The sequence below is a fragment of the Aythya ferina genome (assembly GCF_964211825.1).
Source record: "Aythya ferina genome assembly, chromosome: 8".
NCBI classification, from domain to species: Eukaryota; Metazoa; Chordata; class Aves; order Anseriformes; family Anatidae; genus Aythya; species Aythya ferina.
This window is the reverse complement of record NC_140304.1, coordinates 25,763,812-25,783,505: the sequence shown is the minus strand read 5'-3', so window position 1 is coordinate 25,783,505 and position 19,694 is coordinate 25,763,812. Positions and strand designations below refer to the sequence as shown.

The 19,694-nt window shown below is 39.5% G+C and overlaps 1 protein-coding gene across 2 annotated transcripts in view; it reads left to right on the top strand.

Annotated features, from left to right (window-relative positions):
* The window catches only part of BEND5 (BEN domain containing 5), a 931,317-nt gene that overhangs the window by 691,940 nt on the left and 219,683 nt on the right, over window positions 1–19,694 (top strand). The gene's annotated exons all lie outside the window — the stretch shown is intronic.

The window sequence follows — 19,694 nt, the reverse complement described above, 5'->3', positions numbered from 1 at the left end:
CAGCTCAGAGGAAAACCATCTTCTCTCCCATTCAGATTGACTCTTAGTGCTAGAAGCCTCAGGTATTTTCAGTGTGTGCTGACAAAAACAAGGTGTGTAAATCAGTCCCAGCAATTATGCAGCATAGAGCCAAGCCAATGTGAGACTCCCCTTCACCAGTACTAGCAGCAAATGTTATGTGGAAGGTCATTGTAGCCCTAAGTAGAGGAATAGAGAGCCTTTTGGCTTTCTGGAAAAATAGTGGAGAACAAGTCTGAAAAAATTAAGTCCTGAGGGTACAAGGCATATTGGGCAGGAACAGACTCAAGCTGACACTTAACCTTTTTGAATCCATGGGATTCAGAAGGTAAAGGTTGAGTCAGGCACCTAACTGCCTTCTCAACTTCCACCCAGGATTCATCCCACCTGACTTCAAGTATTTAAGTAAAGAGCCAACTATCTCCACAGGGCAAAGCAGGTCTTTGTGGGTTCAAGCACCCTCTGCAGTTTCATGCCTCCTTGCAATGACTGTAGTGAGCCTGGAGTCTCCAGCCTTAGCAGCTCACATAAGTGTTCTGATTCTGCAAAGGCAAATCTTTGGTAGAGTCTCTCTCCATGAAATAAAGATCAGTCTTTTTCGAGTGCTATCATATCCATGCTTACTCTAAGCAACACTCAATATGAAAACATCATCCTGCTCCTGCTTTTCTAAGGGACCTCAGTAAAAGCCCAGATCAATTCACAGATATGGTTCTGGTAGTTGTACAGCCTACATTTTATTCAAAAAAAAAAAAAAAAAGCCTAATCTAATGCACACCTTGGGAATACACAATGCTGGGCCAAGAAGTGGCATAAACCAGGTTTATATGGTGCAGACAGTGAAGAACTGAAATGAAAATACAGAAGTCCTGCCTAGGTACAACAACTGCATCAAAGAATCCCCATTACAGCCATTACGTTTTATTCCTGCACTTTCATTTTCTACTGTCATGAGAAAGACTCCAAAGGCATATTTGCATTACCAAGGTGTTACCAAAGTGGAGTGAAACAGCTTAAAGTTTCTTTTATAGACAATACATCTATACATGATAGATAAAGGGATTAAAGATCCTACTAAAATCCATTAGAACCAGGAGTAATACTGCCACATATAGTTTTATTTTGCACTTTTATTATACCTTTCCTCCCAGGATCTTAGAACACTTGTCAAATAAGAAATTAGGCTCTGTTACTTTTCCAAAATAAAATAAAAACTCTACCTTCAGATAGAGAGGACAGCTACAGTGACAGCTGAAGGTCACACAGGAATAGAGCCTGGGCACTCTAGCTTGTGGGTTTCTGCTCTAAAGCCCATTCCCTTTTTCAATTAGAGGGATGACAGCACCACATACACATGGTACTTAGGGTAAACATTTGTCTGAGTTCTTCATCTCCTCCTACCATTATCTGCACCATTTTTATTTGAATGCCTCATTTTTTTTCCCAGAGTTTTCTGCAAAATTCAAATGAACCGTGAACAAGAGAATGAGAGGTTTATTGAGCCATAGCAGGCTAACACTACCCATGTTGCTGCATGATTCGAATACTTAAGTGGCCCAGATGCTCTAACATTCAATTAATGAATTCTGGAGATCTGGGAAGGGGGTGGAGGGAGGGAAAAAAATTACACAAGATGTTGGCTTTGCCATTGCATTATCCTAGGTATCTCACTCTGATGAAGGTTAATGAGGAGAGTTCAAATGCTAAGACATAATTAAATAGCAATAATTAAAGAAGCTGACATTGCTAGAAGCAGCAAACTGAAATAAAGTAAGATTGTTTCCCTTTAAAAGAAAGTAGGCAGTTATTGTTTAAACACAGCCCTAGCAGGTTTGTGAAATGGTTTCCCATCTTCCAAAACATGAGGCAAGCGCTCATTAATTGGTACCATTACACGTTTAATGCTGTTTGCCTTGCCTTCCCTGATCCCATTTGCCTATTTTTGGATGGTAGCCTCAGCACAAATGAAGCCCATTTGGCAAGACTGCACCCGGATCAGAGACAGGCATGTGGTCATCCTGGCTAATGCACAGCTGAAAGGTGTTCCTATACTCCCCAGGTAAGCATGATATGAAAACTGACAGATAAAAGAATTGTAAGGCAGGCAATACTCTGACCCTTAATATTCTGAGATCACAGTCAATGCAAGGCATAAAAGCTAAGTCAGTGTTTGGAAAATCGAAGTATTCAGATCCTGAATACTGTGGATGTTTTTGGAGCACTGGCCATCCCTGCCTGGGTTATGTGGTATGCAGCAGAAAGCAGAAAAAAGAATAAGCAGTTTCTAACATGTTTTTCAAATTATTTTGCAGCTGCTAGTTAACATTCATCTTCTTGTTAATGACATCAGAACTTCCCACTGTTCAGAAAATTTCACTGATTTACTGAGCACTTAAGAATCACTCAGCACTGTCAACAGGGCAAGCACTACCCTGGTAAGCACAAGTTTGCCTGCTGTTGAAATCTAACTCTGGATTAATGGAAATCAGGTGAGATGATCCTGGCAAAAGCAATATTCACATGCACTAGTATTCTCAAAGACAGCCATCCCATCACTTCTGCAGGCCCATCTCTCAAATGGGTTTTCTTTATGGATTCTACCAGGTGGATTGTTTTAGTGAGCAGAATGAAGGACAGTGGAAGTGCTATATAAATTTGTCAGGTCAGAAGTTGCATTAGGCTCTACATGTGTCCTAATGCTGCCTCATGGATTTTGCAAGGAAAGTCAAGCCAAGAGAAGAAATTCCAGCAGTGGAAATTGGCATTCCAGCACGGAATTCATTCAGTGATGAATGAATATGAGGCACAATATAATTTCCCTTTGCAGATAAAAACTGGATGATTCCATTTTTAGCCCCAGTGAAGAATCCCATTTCCTTCCAGGACTTGCTAGGTGCCATTAGTTGAAAGATCTTTTGTTAAAGGAATATTATCAGTCCCCAGATCCAAAAGAATAGGCTGAAATCATCTGAGCTCAGGTGAATCTCATGGGCTAATAAACTGAACCAGAATATTGGACCCTGAAACTGGATCTGAAGTTTGTATTTGTTTCTAGAGTGTAGTATTGTCTCGCAATGGATGTGAATCTAAACTGCTGCAGAAGGTGGAAAGATGAGGCATCTTTGTCATATGCATATCTTATGTCAGCAAATCAGTTTTTTATTCTCCTGGATATTTTTGTGAAAGAATGGAAATATTCTGCCAGTGGTGTGGCAGCGTTCAAGGAAAGATTGTGTTTTTATGCAGAGTAACTCTGTGCATGTCTTAAAGCTTTAGTGAGGAGCCAGAACTGCTGCTACAGAAGTACTCAATGATAATATTGATCACTTTCATGCAAAAATGTTCTCTAGTGACAATTTGCATAATTTTGGGTAAGTGGTGAGTAAAAACAGGAATTTCTGGATGCTTGTTAATCCAAACATAAAAAAAAATATTTGCACTTGAGCTGTCTACATGCAGGGGACTATCTCAAGAATAATAAAGGAAATCAGATCTTGGTCTATCATACTTGCCTGTACCCAAGAAAAAAATAAACTGAGGCTGTTAGGATGAAATAATTGTCAAGCTCAAATGTGTAGGTGTCAAAAATATCCACCAAAAAGTGTTTATTTTGATAAAAGATTCATAGATCTCTTTTCACCCATGGTTTAATTAGATTTAAATGAAAAATATTTTTATGCACAGGAGCCCACAGATGGAATATTTGCTCTTCCAAATACATTAGGTGATTGCTCATATCCCCAGATTAGTAATATTTAACTTACGTCTGTTAAGCTTTTCAACCTTCAGAAATGAACCTTCAGTTTTTGATAGTGATCTACCTGGTGCAGCAAGCTAAGTGAATTCCCAGTCACAGTTTAGGTTTACTTTACTGTTAGTTACAGGGACTTCAAGTAGTAAGGTGCTTTGTTGTGCTGACTAGTCTACAAGCACATGGGAATCCTGGAGTTACTGAAGTTAATGGCAGAATTATCTTTTTGTCCACTACTTCATGCTTAAGGAGAAATACCTGAAACGCCTGAGAATGTAAACAGACAAGGCCTATAGCTAAACATGGGAAAGAGAACTGAAAGGTCAAAGCAGGCTGTTGTTTGTGCTGTGGTGAAGCTCTGGGGCTAAAAGACTGTTGAAGTGTACATCAGCTTCATTGGTTGGTTATGGGGAACTAATTTTTCATCGCAATCCTTTAGACTCCTTTCACTGAGGTTACATCACTTCAGAAACTAGACATGATCTTTTGTTTGTTTGTGATGGCATCTAGTTGCCCTGTTCTCATTACATCCTTACACAAACAATCCCTCTGCAGAGCTAGTTGTCCAAGTATAAGCAGTGGATCTTATGAAACGTCCAGAATTTATTTCTGGACTACTCTTCTGCTGTCAGTGTCTCTTCATATAATTCCTTGGCTCACCTGTTGCTGTAGTAAGGAACATATTACAGGGGTGTATGGTTCACATTGTTATCATAATAATGATCTGTTTGGTTGTTTAAAAAAAAAAAATCAAATAAATATAACTTTGTGTAAGCTCTGCACAAAATTAGAAAAACTGCTGTAACTTATATTTACTGTTCATCTTGTCAACCATGGCAGTGTCCTGTTGAGAGGCTTCCTGGTGTCAAGTGCACTTTCTTCAATATGAAAAGGTATTTGTATTTGTAATGAATATTCATACAATAAAGACATAGACAATCCACAAATAAAACATTTTTTTTTTTAGCCTAACAAAAGCAGTACCATGAGAATTAATGTGCAGGGAATCTACAATGGCACATTCAGAGTCCCTCATCACAGGAGCTAATGGGTGCAACTCTGCCCAAATTGATGGAATGGCTTTCATTTACCCCAACAGTGAATTTGTTTCGTACCCAGCCAGACCTACTACTTTTTGACATGAATAGATGGGAGGATCAGTCCATTAATGCAGAAGATTTAGTAGCTATTTTGTGAGTTTTTGCCATCTTTGACATTTCAGAATGGAGCTTAATGATGCAGCAGTTTAGCATAAACAACCTGACTGCATGGGGACACTTCTTTTCCTCTTTCCTCTACCTTCTCCTCTAGGCTTGGCATTCTCAGTGTGTATGTGACTTGGGACAGTAGGGTCCCTTTTCGAGTGCACCTACAGTCTCTGCCACAGCTGTTAAGCTTTCTTTGTGAAGCAGGAGTTCTACAAGGGCACAGGTTAGTTTTTCAGAGCTTAAAATAATCTCGTTTCCCTGGTTCCTCAGAAGATGTTGTGTTTAAAAAAAATAAAAATTACATACTTTAATAGAAATACTTTTCCTTCATTAAATTAAATCTCTAAAGCCCAATAGCATTTTCAGTGCTTATATGAAAATGCCAGTGGGGATTTGAGATTAAAAGCAGTATTTTTGTACAAGTCAATGAAGATCTCAATAGGAAAGAACACTCTTCAAATATAAATTCCTCCAGTATCGAAAAAGACAGATTTTCTACTTAGGTCCTTGATAATACTTCTCCCAGCCTTGTTATGAAATTCTGTTTTCACATATCTGATATAAGAATGTTACACATTAGCTCTCCGTTTAATGGAATCTTATTAACAGTGCCTTTTTTATTATAGAGATATGCCAAGCTACTCAGATTTAATTCATGTTTAATGGTAAACATGAGGTGCTGTGACCCATTTGTATGCAGCTCAGGTTCTCTATTCCTATCCAAAAAAGGAGTAAATGGCATGTTAAAAAGTAAAAGCATAATATAACCACTATTGGCTTACTGGTATCATCTGGACATACATTGTATGTGTGACCCACAGCCAGATAAAGTAGGAAAGGAATGGATTAAAAACCAAAATGTTCAAGAAAGCCTTTTTTTTTTTTTTTTTTTTTTCCTCCCCCTGATGTCTCCTGTCCACTCAAGCAAATAAAACCTTGAAGTCTGCATTTTTGTAGATAAAATACTGAGTGATCAAGGTGCAGATTTTGGAAAAGTGCTTTCCAAAATTTCCCAGTGAAGAGGAAAAAATAACAAACACCCGAGATATTTTTAGTAATATATGCATGCAGATGTAAAGTTATTTTCCATTAAAGGATATCAAAGCAACGTTTAAAACCAGGTAATTATTACCAGTGTTATTAAACTGGGGGAAAGTAAATTGAGTTGTAAATGTAGGGGTACAAAAAAGGAGTTGTATGTACATACAACTCCTGCACCAATTTTGAAGGCATCTGAGCTGATGCTTACAGGAAGCATCAGTCCTTCAGTAGTCATCCGTGTTCCAGAACATTCAAAGAATGAGAATTAGAAAACCAGCCAAATCAAGGCACCCAAATATGAAGCCCTGAAGAACAGGCCTTGAATTCTGTCCATATCTTAAATACACTTTTTAATTAGCACTGAGAAGGCTTTTTGACTCACAGTTGTCTCCTGGAGTTAGGCAAGCCATTCCCCCTAACGCTCCCATTCCAGAGGATGATTGGAAGAAACAACTTTTTGACCCAGCCTCCATAATCTTAGTTTTTCCAGACTGTGTTCTAAATCTGAGCCTTGAAAGCATGCACATCCTCAGGCTGTAGAGCTAGGAAGAGGCTCGTAATTCTTCATGCTGAATCTACTTTGCTTTCTGTCACCCAAGTTGATGTACAATGGGTTAGTTGTTGAGCAAAAGTAATCATGATCCTGTAAATTAGTATTAAGGGTGTCAGTGTGGAAGGAGGCAAAACAGGATTCTGCTGTGTCCTTTTTTAATGTTAAGCATTCATATTAAAAACAACAACAACAACACTTCTGCAGTGTGATATGTTTAGGGTACTTTTGGAAGTGTGAATATAGTTCCAAATGCTATCAGGCAGAGCTTTGGTTTGGGGACTTTCTGAGTAAGTACTAAAGAAAACAGGTGGTTGCCATTGTGCTTTTACTGCTATGTTTTGTTTGGTTCCCTTCCATTAGGTAATATTTAGAAATGCCTGCTGAAACTAGTGGGAGAGACAGAGGCATGTGCATTTTTGAGGGGACTTGGCCAAAGAGAGAGCTCTGTTTGCCTATGGATATTGACATCTCCTAAAGTAGGGGACAACTGAATAAAGGTTTTTGAAGATCTAAACTTTGGGCTTAAATGGGATTTAGGTTACTTTAGTTGTTAAATCTGTTTGTGGATTTATTCTTGAATGTCTTTTGAAAGGTTACTCATCAGTTTGGTGGAGGAGCAACAAAAAAAACACAGGATTTCTGACTTCAATCCTCATGTTCAGACAATGCTACATCACATATTTGATAGAGGACAATGACCTTCAAAAAGTTTTCATTTTAGAAGCTTTCTGAAAATTGGGGTAGTGGTTTGGGCTCAGCCTTGACAACTTCTGAAAAATCTCTCCAGGGTTCAGTCTTAAATGTCATCAGCGCGGACATGACTGGTTTGAAAGATTTTTCCACAGTGATGAGAAAATCTCCTTGTACTTAATGGCACAAACTTTATTTTTTCTTCTTTGCCTTGGAAATATGCAGTCTTGCAGTACTGCATTGCACTAGCACTCTGGAAACAAAACTGTTTAAATCAATTTTCACTCTTGCTTGCTGTCTGTATGGTAATATTTGTGGAACCTATCTTTCCATTAGCAACAATTATTATAATCAATAGATCAAGAATGTAAAGATAAGGCAAATTAGGGGTAATCTATTCTCTGTTTCTTCTAAATCAGTTCTTAAACTCAGAAGGCAATCATTGCAAGTGCTGACCTAGTTTTTCATTCAAATTAAGCTTTTCTGTCATTTACTGGTAGCTTCTATTGAAAAAGGCCATCAGGATTAAGGCCATCAGTTGCTGTTTTTCTCCCACTCATCTGGAGTATCTATTCATTTTTCTTTTATCTGAAATAGCTCCAAATCTGTCAGATGTCTTCAATGTGGAAGAGTGTTCAGGTAATGTGGCTTCCATCAGAGATGTAGGTAAGAAGAAACAGGGTCAGTCCTCACAGCCTGGTAAGGACAGGTTGATGTGGGGAGTACAAATGTTTTGCTGGCAGTCATGCCAATGACTTAGCAGCCTGTGTTGAGTGAGCTGTTTAACCCTCCTATGCTTCAAGTATTCATCACTTGAATGGGCTTGAAATTACTTTTTTCTTACTGACAAAGTGCTGCTTGAAAAATACCTTTGCTATAGCCTGAGGGATATTTAGGAGGGATTATCAACTCCTGTGCAATTGGGGGACACTTAGCACAAAGAGGGATGTATGTGGTCATGTTGTATTCACTGATTTCTAACTCCATGAGAAACCCCAAGGCTGACTGTTTGCTCTGAAGTCTACCTTTGATAAAAGCAAGTAATGTTCAATTCCAGCTCAGCTGAAAGTCATTAGCATTCTCCTGCTGTATTACATGCAGATTTTCCTGGCTCACAAGAATAGCATTACATGGAGTATGCATCCTATATCAGCAAAAGAAATGCATGCATGCAGAGCTATAGCCAGGGTTTATAAGGTTTATTAGATGATGTTCCCTCCTCCACATTCTCTGTCCTTATTTTCTGCTGACATTCCCCCTGGCTGTGTTTTCCCTTCCTCACTCTTGTGTCCTTTCAACAGATTGGGGTGAGAAGGGTTGTTTTTACTTTAAATTACTTAAAATCAGCAGCATATTCTTTGATCTATCACCATCCTGTATTGGCTGACCCTCAGGTGCACGGACGGTGTGTAGGGTAACTATAAACTCAGTTCTGTAGCCTTGGCTCACAAATTCAAATGTCAAGTGGTGAAGTTCCCTGTGCTGAAGGAACATGGATACTGCCCTCGCTCAATAGGAATAGCTGAGTAACTAAAATTGTATCAAATGACATAGTCATGCATGTTGAAAGTTTTCCTCTATTTGTTCAGAAATGTCTATATCCAACCTAGATGATCTGTGCTATCACACACCATGTGTAAACTGAGTCTCTGTGTGCACCAGTGTAATCTGGCTTTGTATGGTATGGTACAAAGAGTGGCTAATCTTCTCTGCCTACTGTAATTAGTCTGGGTCTTCCTATTTACACCAGGAAAAAAAAAATAGGAAGGCTTCTGCATATGCAGTAAAATGTCTGCAGAAAACAGCTTGTTGCTTAAGTACAATGTTATACTTATGAATTTATGAATTGTTGGTCACTGAATTTGGTCATCCAAACACAGTCTCATGTGTACTAGTAACTGGCTGGTTGACTGCTAACAGTCTACACACCCTATCTCCCAACCCTGTGTAGTGTGTTCCTTGCTAAGGCTATGAATGCACATCAAGGAAACTGCAATGTTTCTGGACACACTTCCACTTCAGTCATTGCCACTTTGGTTTGAAAAACTGTTGCTGGCTCCAAACTTTTCTGTGTTTTAGAGGTTCCTAAGTAAGTTGCATCAAGTGAAACTGGAACCTAGAGCAAAACTGTGAGATGCCTAGTTGAATACCAGATCATTTTCAGCACAATGGTAAGGTAATTGAAAGCAATACTCTACAAATGAGGGTGTTTTGCATGAATCTTTCTTGACTAGCATCCAACCTGTGTTGCAAAGTCTTATTAAAATAAAGATAAGGCTGAGGGTAGAAGAGCTTATGAGCTGAGTGGCTGAAAGGGACTTGGGAAGATTGCAGAGAAGATGGTACACAAATGCCATGATGATCAGCAGGCAGGGTCTGAAAGGTCAAAGACCTGAATGAGGTAGGAAGATACAGGTGGGCAGAGAGGTTATTTAAAGGTCACTGAAGTGATTTTATTGCACCTTTTTCCATTTTTGTGGGTCTTGGAGAGTCTGTGCAACATATGCCATTGGCACCCTTGATAGTGTTGGATGGATAAATATATCACAAATGAATTGCAACTAACGAAGTCCTAGGTTTTGTACTTCTTTGGCATTGAATAGCACCTCAAGTTCAAGCTACTTAATTAAAGACCAGTCAACAATCTGTCAGTGCTGATGGAAGCAATGACACCATCTCAGGATGTGGCATCCCTCTGTGATGTCAACTACCGTCTGAATTTTTTCTTAAATTTTTAGTAAATATCCCCATTGTGCATACTGACTCACACTTTGTATTAATGAGAAATGTAAGGCTTTAAAAAAACAATTGCACTGTAGCCTCATTACTATGAAAAATCCATTACGTGGAAGTAATTTGTCAAAGCCAACTGTTTAGTCGCTGTAATTTACATATTTATCAAGTTTGATTGGAATGTAATGACTTTGACTTTCTTCATTTTTTTAACCTTTCTAACCCTCTTTCCATGATGAGGGCATTTCTTTTTTCTTCTTTATGGAAAAGGGCAAAACGTAATTCAATTTACATTCACTAATAAATATATGTATTAGGTTCAAATTTCATTATTTTTTTTTTAATGTTGGAAATTAGTTACATTTTTGTTTTTATGTGGAAATTGATGTGGGATCTTATCAATCCACGAAGCTTTTGTCCCTACCAAGGGATCTGGCGGGTGAAGAATAGACAGCATAACACTGAATGAGATAATGAGTGTCAAGATATGCAGTTAATATTGGATCTCCATAATTCTAGTAGTTGAAGGATCAGACACGCATGGGTTTCCAGCATAATCACATGATTTATTATGGATGATTACTTTCATTTGCATCTGATGCTGGGAGGCTTGTGATGGTACACCAACTAGAAGCATTATATTCCCTTGAATACAGGGTTGGAGACCTAGGAGGCTGCTAAGGACACTGATCCACACAAGCATCTTACACCCCAGTGAGCTGTTACAAGACAGGCAGGTGGAGGTGATGAGAGTTTGCTATAGCAGCTGATACTGGGAGTTGTTAAAGCTAAGCAGCGTGGTACTGCTTGTTTGCAATTGGCCTCAAGTGAAGAAATCTCCCTGCTATGGAAAAGGCTACAAGTGGCTGCAAGAATGACAGGTGAAGAGCAGAATGCCAGCTCTCACCTGAGCATTGAAACTTTCTATATAAAAAGATTGTGAGGACATGAGAATTGAGCTTATCTGTGGTGAGCTTGTGCGTATAGGTTCATCTGAAGGGGTCAGTTCATTCCTCTGGAATATTCCAAAGCCTAAGCAGAAGCTAAAACAATGCATGCAAAATTAAGACATTTAAAAATATGTAAACACCAGGGGAAGAAGCAAGTGAGAAGTACTGAAATTCTGCAAAGGAAACTGCTGGGTGAATACCAACTAAAATCTCCTTGGGGTGAGATAGTGGAATAGTTCTCAGCACAAGTTGGGTGCTAGCCAGACAAGGGTGGTCTAGATGGGCTGAAAGGTCCTTGCTAGATCAAATGTGAAAGGGAATACAGATATTTTGGTGACTAACTTTGAGAGGTTGTGAATATCAAGCAGCAGGTGGTCAGACACAAATATAACCTCTGTGACAAAAAATGATCTGCTACAGGAGCTGTGGCATCCAGTTCATCAGCCCATTTTCTGTCCTCTGCTGCTTCACAGCATCTCCCACTTGACATTCCTATCTTTGACGTGTCCCATCCTTTAAATAAATGATGACGGAGAGTGATCCCCTTGAGCTTCAACTTGGAGCGCGTTTTTATTAATTTATTTCTTGCTGTGCTAGGTTTCTCCCTCTCCACTTTTAAAAGCTCCTTTGACTTTAATTAAAATTCTCCATAGGCTTATTGCCTTGAGAGAGAGAGTGCATGTGTATAAATTGGTTTTAACAGTTTGCTGACTAGCTGTGTTGTACAAAGCTTGCACAGCCTTCCAGTATATTTATGCAGACAAAATGATTGTTGCATAGCATACCCAATATGCTATGCCATGTGATTGTACCCCTGAAATTTATTGCTAACTAATGATGGGACAAAAAGCACAATTAAGATTGGTAGACACTAGTGCACTAGTTAATGTGCCTGCTTGCAGACATCTTAGAGAAAAATCATCTGTGTGAGGAATTGTTCTCAGTTCGCAGAAAAGCAGGTAAGAGGGGAAGAGACATGGCAGCTTGGTTAGAGTAGGAGAAAGTTTTGTGCGTCCAGGTAGAATTTAAACGTTTATTGGTAACTGCTTATGTAATAGTATGTGTGTGGGGAGTTATAAGCAGTGTCTGAATCAGGATGGTAGCTTACTTAATTTTTCATCTTTAATGAGGAATGAAGGTGCCCTACGTCTGGGCATGCATCTCACCATTTTCCCTTGAAGTAAACTACAAGGGTGTGACAGGATTTTATCCTCCTAGACTGCTGGATGTACGATACAGGCTGAATATTCTTAGTATGCTTCTGTCCAAGGTCATGTCTGTGATGCTTGCTGATGATAGGTCATGGTCCAGTGTGTAGAATATATACACATAAGCAAAACTGTGTAGAACTGTTTGGACTCCTCTCAGGCCACAGACTCCCTGACAGCACATCCCTCTGACTACAAACTGGGAAGAGTGAGTGAACAAAGCAGGGGCCTGGCAGTATGTCCAGGAAAGGTGGTAATTCAGCTTCTGATGTGAGAGGAGATGGTTTCCACCCTCTCTGCCATCCCCTTTACATTAAAATGAACCTGCCTCTTATCCTGATTTGAAAACAATTACTAATATTACAGTAAAGACGGATTTGCTTCTGTGCTGCTTTAGAGATGTGTACAAGTGTTTCAGGCCTGTGGTAAGCTGAGGCCTACCTGTGTCCACCATCTTGATGAGGTATTTAATTTGGTACATAAGATTCTCTACTGAGAATCTTAATTTTTGGTGCTACATGCTCAGGTCTGAACTTTGATTTCAGGCAAGCTGTGAATGTGAAGAGGGGCTATTCACTGGTGTCTTTCTCATCTTGCAGACTCAACACTCTCTCTGAAGACAATGTTAGTGCTTCCTGGAGAGGTCAGAGTCATGATCTGAGGAGCAGTGTTCTTCATGAATCTCATTTCAGCAGGTTGCTTTTTATTGACTTCTAGCTCAGCTACTGAAGAACACACTGCCATAGTTCAGTAAAGGCCAGAACCTTTTGCAGAACACCTTGCATGTCCTGCCTGGGATCACTGCTTTCAAGCAAGGTCTTGTACATGGAAGGCTTTATTCTGCTTAACCCTGTATCGGTCTCTTGCCTTCCTCCCACGGAATGTCTGACAGAGCAAAAAGAAGAAAAAAAAAATCACCTCCTGTGGGGACACCCCATGCTCACTTACAACTGGTGTTATGGGAAGAATGAGAGAATGGTTTGTGGTGTTCATGTCAATGTCTGAGAGAGAGAATACAGGAGGCAAATCCAGTGACTGTGTTAGTTGCATTGCGGAATACTTTGTGCTTCACTGCTCCCCTGGGTTTGAGCTGGCAGAGGAAGGAAACCTTGATTGCTTTTTCATTTCTTTTCTCCTCAGAATGATCTATGACTCTACTTAGAACAAAATACATTGGGAGGTAACTACCCAGCTATGTCCACCATTTTGTGCTTCTCCAGTCTTTTTTCCACTACTGTTCACGTTGAGCTCTTGGCTGTTTCTGAGGAGAATGAAGGCATAGCCCCAGTGGGTGCTAGGGTGCACAGCTTTCTAAAAACATCTTCTGTGACCCATACGTGTTTTTCTGCATGTTTCTTTTCTGTTTATCCATTGTCCTTGAGAGATTAGAGATACTGGACAAGAGGATTCAAGAGTTGCATCTCCGGGCAGCTGCAGATGTTCATTTCAGAACTGCTTTTTTGGAAGGATCTGTGGATGCAATGATGTGGCTCTGCATCTCAGAAGCTTAGTCTGAGTACAGCTGTATTGAGATTCTCAGTCCTCTTCTGTAGTTCACGTGTTTATGCTCATTTTTTATATGGGGAAATTTTAAGTACTGAAGTTAATCACAGACAAATCCACAGCAAAACTGGAAAGAACAGAACAAAGGTGTCCTGGCTGCTCCTGTAACTGCTGGACTGTTCTGTGAGTGGTTGGTAATTCCCTCTTTGCTATCTTGGCTGAAATTCTGACATAAATTATTCCCTTATCTTTCAGCCCATGCATACTTGTAGCAAACAAACATAGCCTTAGCCCTCTCCACTGGAGAGAGCTGATAGAGAATTGCTTTATAGCATGCCCTAGCAATATCTTTTGAATCCCTGGATTTTAAAGACAAACTGAAAAGATACCAGTGTAACTGTAGTATTGCAGGTGGAAATATCTTGCATCTGAATATTTTATTTTTATATTTTATTTCTCTCCTTTGTATAAAGTGAAAGCTACTGGGACAGCAAGCATTTCTAGAGGGGTGATAGCTGTGAAAAGAGAGAACAAGATAGGTACCAGTTAGCATTGATTCCTTCCCTAAGATGAGACCCACTTCTCTTGTGGCTGCAGGCAGCTCCTCAGTGTTTCTGCCTATCTTCACTATCGTGGAGTTCAGTTAAGAGAATTCTGTGGAATGGCTGAAGATTTTTATACTGCCACTGGTGGTAACTGGAGAAGTGCTATGTACATAAACTACTGTGTTTGTCTGGTGTACGATTTTTAAAAGATAAATGCTACATGTTTTGGTTTTAGTTTGCAACATGATATTGACAACTGCAAGAAAAAATGAGTGCTGTAGATCAGAGTTTATTTATTCAAATATGGATGGGTGTGTTCTGATTCTACAGAATTTAAGGAAATAGTATTGAAAGGCACACAAACAAAATGACTTCTAGAAAAAGATGGCTATAATGCTTTTTCCTGCAGGTGAGCTTTATTTTCTTGTTCTATACCAGCTGAAGGACACAAACATTTTCTGGGATTTTGGGAATGATTTCTGGGGTTCTGGGATTAGGCATCAACTTTAACAAGATGATATATAGCTTTGAGGAGACACATTTGATGTACCACTTAGCCTTCCCATAATTTACTGCCTGTCTGTGGTCTCTGGAGGACAAGGGGTTTATCTACACTCCAACCTGACTTTATAAATAGCAAAGCAGGAGAGGGAAAATGAAAGCAGGCTAGGGACCTGTCTGCTAAACTGTTATGATATGATGGTGATGCAGGTAGGTGACATTAAATGCTACTGTCTGCATCCTTAATTATGAGTTGTCATCACCTTGGCCATTTGAGGATGATAATGTGCTGTTCATATTCCAGATTACTGTTCTTATTCATAGGACTGTATGTTCTAATGTTCAAAAGAGTATGTATAATTTAAAAACAAAGCCTCAGTTTTTGGTGGGAGTGTTTCTTCAGTGGAGAGGAGGAGTGAGGGAGGATGATATGAGTGTACCTGGAATGGTTTTATATGTGGTTAATTTTCCTGCCTTGGAAGGGTGGCAAGCTGACAGTATCAGACCAAATGGAAAAACAGTTGCTTCCAAGACTTAATGAAGATTAAAAACAAACAAGTGGGTCTGGGAGGTAAGGGGAATCTTCATCTACAGTTGCTTGCCATTTCTGATTTTGCAAATAGCTTCGCAGTGTCATTTGATCTACTTCAGCTTAATTTTACCAGGAGATACTTCTGGCCTTTTGTTTTACAGTCAGATCCCTTTGCTGGGCTATTAGTTTGAAAATGCGGTCAAGTATTAACATCAAAACTGTTTATGTAACCTCCCACTGCATGGAACCCCTCCAAAATACCCTGCAATTGAGGGAAGGATGGGGAAGGAGAAGATGAAAAGCAAGAGCTGAGCAGAAATAGTGGCTGCTCTGGGATTTAAATAGGTCAACTCATTTCAGTAAATAGAAGTTAGGCTGTTGATATATGCCCATCTAGTTAAACCGTCATCGAAGTTCACTTAGCTGCAGTCTAGCAGAGGTTGCAGGCCATCAAAGAGATGCATAAGGCATTGTTAAAAAGGACTTGAAGGAAGAGGAAGGAAGAACAAAGAAATAGCTAGGCAAGGAGATCATACAAGTATTACACTTTCAAATTCCTTGTGGCACTGAAATGTGTTGATAACTCTTCGAACATCTACCTTCAGAACATTGAGTCACATGTTCCTGCCCTTCCCCTGTGTTTGTCCCTATAGGATGCTTGCATATACCAGAAGTCTAAGTGTTCCTTTTTCCCTTTTCCTGGAATATATTTAATTTCCTTTGAACAAGAGCAAACCCAAATCCCAGGGCCTCTGAATAAGGGGGAATTATGGTGGAGGAATACAATGAATGTCTTAATCCTGTGTCACCCTGTCTTTGAGACACTGTGTTACATTAAATGGATTTTGCAAATGAAAGCTAAAAGCTAAGCAAAAGCCCCCAATCTATTTTGCCTAAAGATGATTTTAGTGTTCTTTATGTTCCCCTAAATGACAAACCAATTTGTTACCTGCCTACATAAACATTTGCCTATATTAGTACCAGAAATGTTTTATTTTTATTAGCCCAAACTTTATCTTTTTATGAAGACACAAGGGCCCAATAAAATTAGTGTGCAAATATAATACCCAATTTGCATTTTTCTGTGGTCAGCAGAAAAGCTGAGCAAAATCAATTTGATATTAGGTCAGCATATACATCAATAAAGCATACGCACACACAGGACCATTGTAATGGTCCCTGTAATTTCTACGCTGCCAGAGTAAAGAGATTAAATAATATTAAATGCCCCAAAATAGCTTTGCTTTTAAGAGGGATGTAAAAAGAAAAAGAAAAGAGACTTTGGCATAAAATAGGCAATAAAGGATAATAGTTGCACAATCTCCAACTTTAAAACATTGTGACAATGATCTCAGAAGCAGGCTTCCTGCTAAAAGGCCCCAGTTCAGCAAAGCTCTTATGCCAACACTTACGTTTAAGCCCATTTTTAAACACAACAGAGATCTGTCGAACTAAATCACATATTTAAGCACCTGACAGAGTCAGGGCCAGAGCCTGAATGAAAATTTGGAACTTGAGAGGGTTGGATCCAATTTTGAGTGTGATGTGTAGGACCACTGCTTGGTAGAGTCCAGGCACAAGTGAGGCTTTGCTAAACAAAATCCTTCTGTGCTCCAGGTGGGACTATGTAAGCATGCTTGGAAGGTGAGGGGAGTCAGTGAGCAACAAAGGCACTGTGTGGAGGTGCTTCCCCCTACACAGAGCTGACCTCCCATGGATGCTGTATGGGAGCCAAGATCCTGCTTCCACCTCCACCACGAAAATGTGACTAGGGCTAGATGTCTGATTTGAAGAACCTGTAGTACAGTCTTTGCTCTGCAGTACAAATGGCACCACTTTTACCTTCTGTACCACTTGGTTTCTTTGCACTGTTCACACAAGGCTTAAAGATGTTGATGGGACGTGGCCTGCAAACCACTGGCAAGAAAAGCTTGTGTTTATTTGACCCAACCCAGTCTAGTGGTGCTTGATAGAGACCAGAAACTGTGTTCTTTTGTAGTGTGTGTTGCTGAGATATATACTCCTACCTGAAATGACATTTGTGACCAGAAGTAACAAAAACAAATGGAATTAGGTGCTAATCTGGTCTCTCAGGAAAAACCAGAGTACAGTAAATGCTGCTTGGATTGGATTTGCTAAAGCAGTTTAATGTAGCAGAGACTAGGCAGCCAGGACAGCAACGACATCAGTGTTCGCTTTCAACGCAGATGTTACAGTTCTGTTGGACAGACAAGCTGAGACAACACAGTGAAGCGTAATGCAATATAGTTCTTTTTTATTTCCTCTGTGGAGTCTTCAACTTGCAGGGTTTTGAATACAAAATGCTGGCAACAGCCCACCTCATGCTGCAAAGTCCCTGGGAAAGGAAGACTGGAATTTGTTTTGCCAGTGGATAGATGTATTTCATGAAAATGTGTGGGCGTTAAAATCAAATGAATGCACGTTTTTTAGGATAATGGTTTCTATTTCTTCTGATTAGAGCCTTCGGGTCTAGTATGAATGGGGTAAAATGTGGGAGAGGAGAAAGGCAAACCATTTCTAAAGCCATTATTAGTACCTTGCCCCAGCTTTGCAGCACTCTGTGAAGGATCGGAGTTCATTTCCACATTCTCCTGCATGGGCACCAGTTAAAGGCTTTCTGAGGTAGACTGCTGGGATGAGACTTACTCTTCGTTTGTACTTCACCAGCCTTAGCAGTACTAATTTGGGAAATTGCGCCAATACCATACCATGGCTTTAGGACCAGAAACCTGCTGTCTCTGCAGTCTCTTTCTGAACTGGCATGGTAACAGGAAAGATCTCCGATATTGAACAAACTCTATTTCAGTCCTGTTACAGATCTTCATTTTGGTAGTGCAAACGTGATTTCATAAATTGATTATTTCTGCAAGAAAATTCTAGTTACTTAAGCTACTCCATACAAATAGTTGTTTCTATGGTATTATAGAAGCATAAAAATGAAATGGAAAAGGTTAATTGAATTTTCTGCCTTTCCATGGAGGTTTAGATTGTGATTTGTCTTCTTTTGGTAGAAAACATTTTCTGAGGGACTCTGTTTTAGTTAGACTTGTGTAATCTGTAACCAAGAGTAGAAGTTGTCATTTACCAGGTGAGAGCTGAGGGAGTGTTGCCAATGAGACTGCTTCAAGTGACCAATTATATGTGCTATAGTGTTGGAGAAGGAATGTGGGTTGTGGGCCAAATAATGCATGTTGTATTCAGAGAGCTGAGATTTGAGTTGTTTGTTAGCAATTAAGTGGGTTTCTTTCCAGTATGATATTTGCCTGGTGTTTATCACCATTGTGATAAACAGAATGTGATTTCTGTCACAAAATTTGTGACATTTTTATCACAATGTGCTAAACATTGTGATAAAAGCAGAATAAATATTGAGCTGAGTTTAATAAAGTTTAAAAGAAAATGGTGGAGAGGGTCAAAGCTGTCATAACCAAATGCAAAAATCTCATCCTCTAAAAAGTTTCTTAGTTGAGAAGCTGCTCCAGCTCCAAACGGGCCAGTATTTTGCTGACCACTTTGCTGAGTAGTCATGTTGCTGAACATTGCTTTTGTGATGAGTCTGTGCCCCTTTAATGATTTTTTTTTTTCTGAGGAGAAAACTCCTCCTCTTGCAGGTGTCATCCCAGACTTCCTCTTTTGCTCATTAAATTTGGCTTGCTGCTACATCTCCTTCCTCCCACGCTAATCAATGTTAATGCAAATGATGTGGGATGGTCATCAGATGATGTTGTATTCCTTTTTGCTGCCTCCCACTTTTCCTCAAGACAGAAGTGACCCCACCAGCTGCTATGTTTGTCAGAGACATTCTTATATTCCTTTGCATCTGGGGCTCAGAAACACCAGAGTGGTGAAACAAGAATGAAAGAACAAATGAATGGTTGAGTTGCAAGGTGAGCACCTGTAGGGCATTTAGAAGGGCTAAATAAGTAAATAAAAACCTTGCTGAGATCTGTTTTCCAGTTGTCTCCTGAGAACAACCAAAAATGTACTGATTATTTCTGTGATTTTTTGTTAGGTGTGATTTACTACTGGGTAAGCTGAGCATTCATAAGACTCAGGAAATTAAAAACAAACAACCCTCAGGTGTTGGTGTCAGGCTCCAAATATCTTTCTTGTTTAAGAATGTATGTATGTAATGTATAAGCCCAATTTAGAAAACAAACAAAAAAAGTTTGGATTTAGTTTTCAGTTGCCTTTCAGTGAAAAAACTTTATTTCAGAGTAAAGATTTAAATTGGATCCTGCTGTGTCTAGTATTACTCCTGCTGTGTGTTCAGATCTAGATAAGATATCTAACTGAAGTCCTCTTATGGTCTTTTAAGTTCCCAAAACTTCTTTGAAGGGGTATAATTTTTATTTCCTGTTTGTTAACGCTGTCAGTGCACAAATAGGGAAAACATCCTGCTTCACCCATGAAGCATCATGATTTCAATAGTGTGGGATT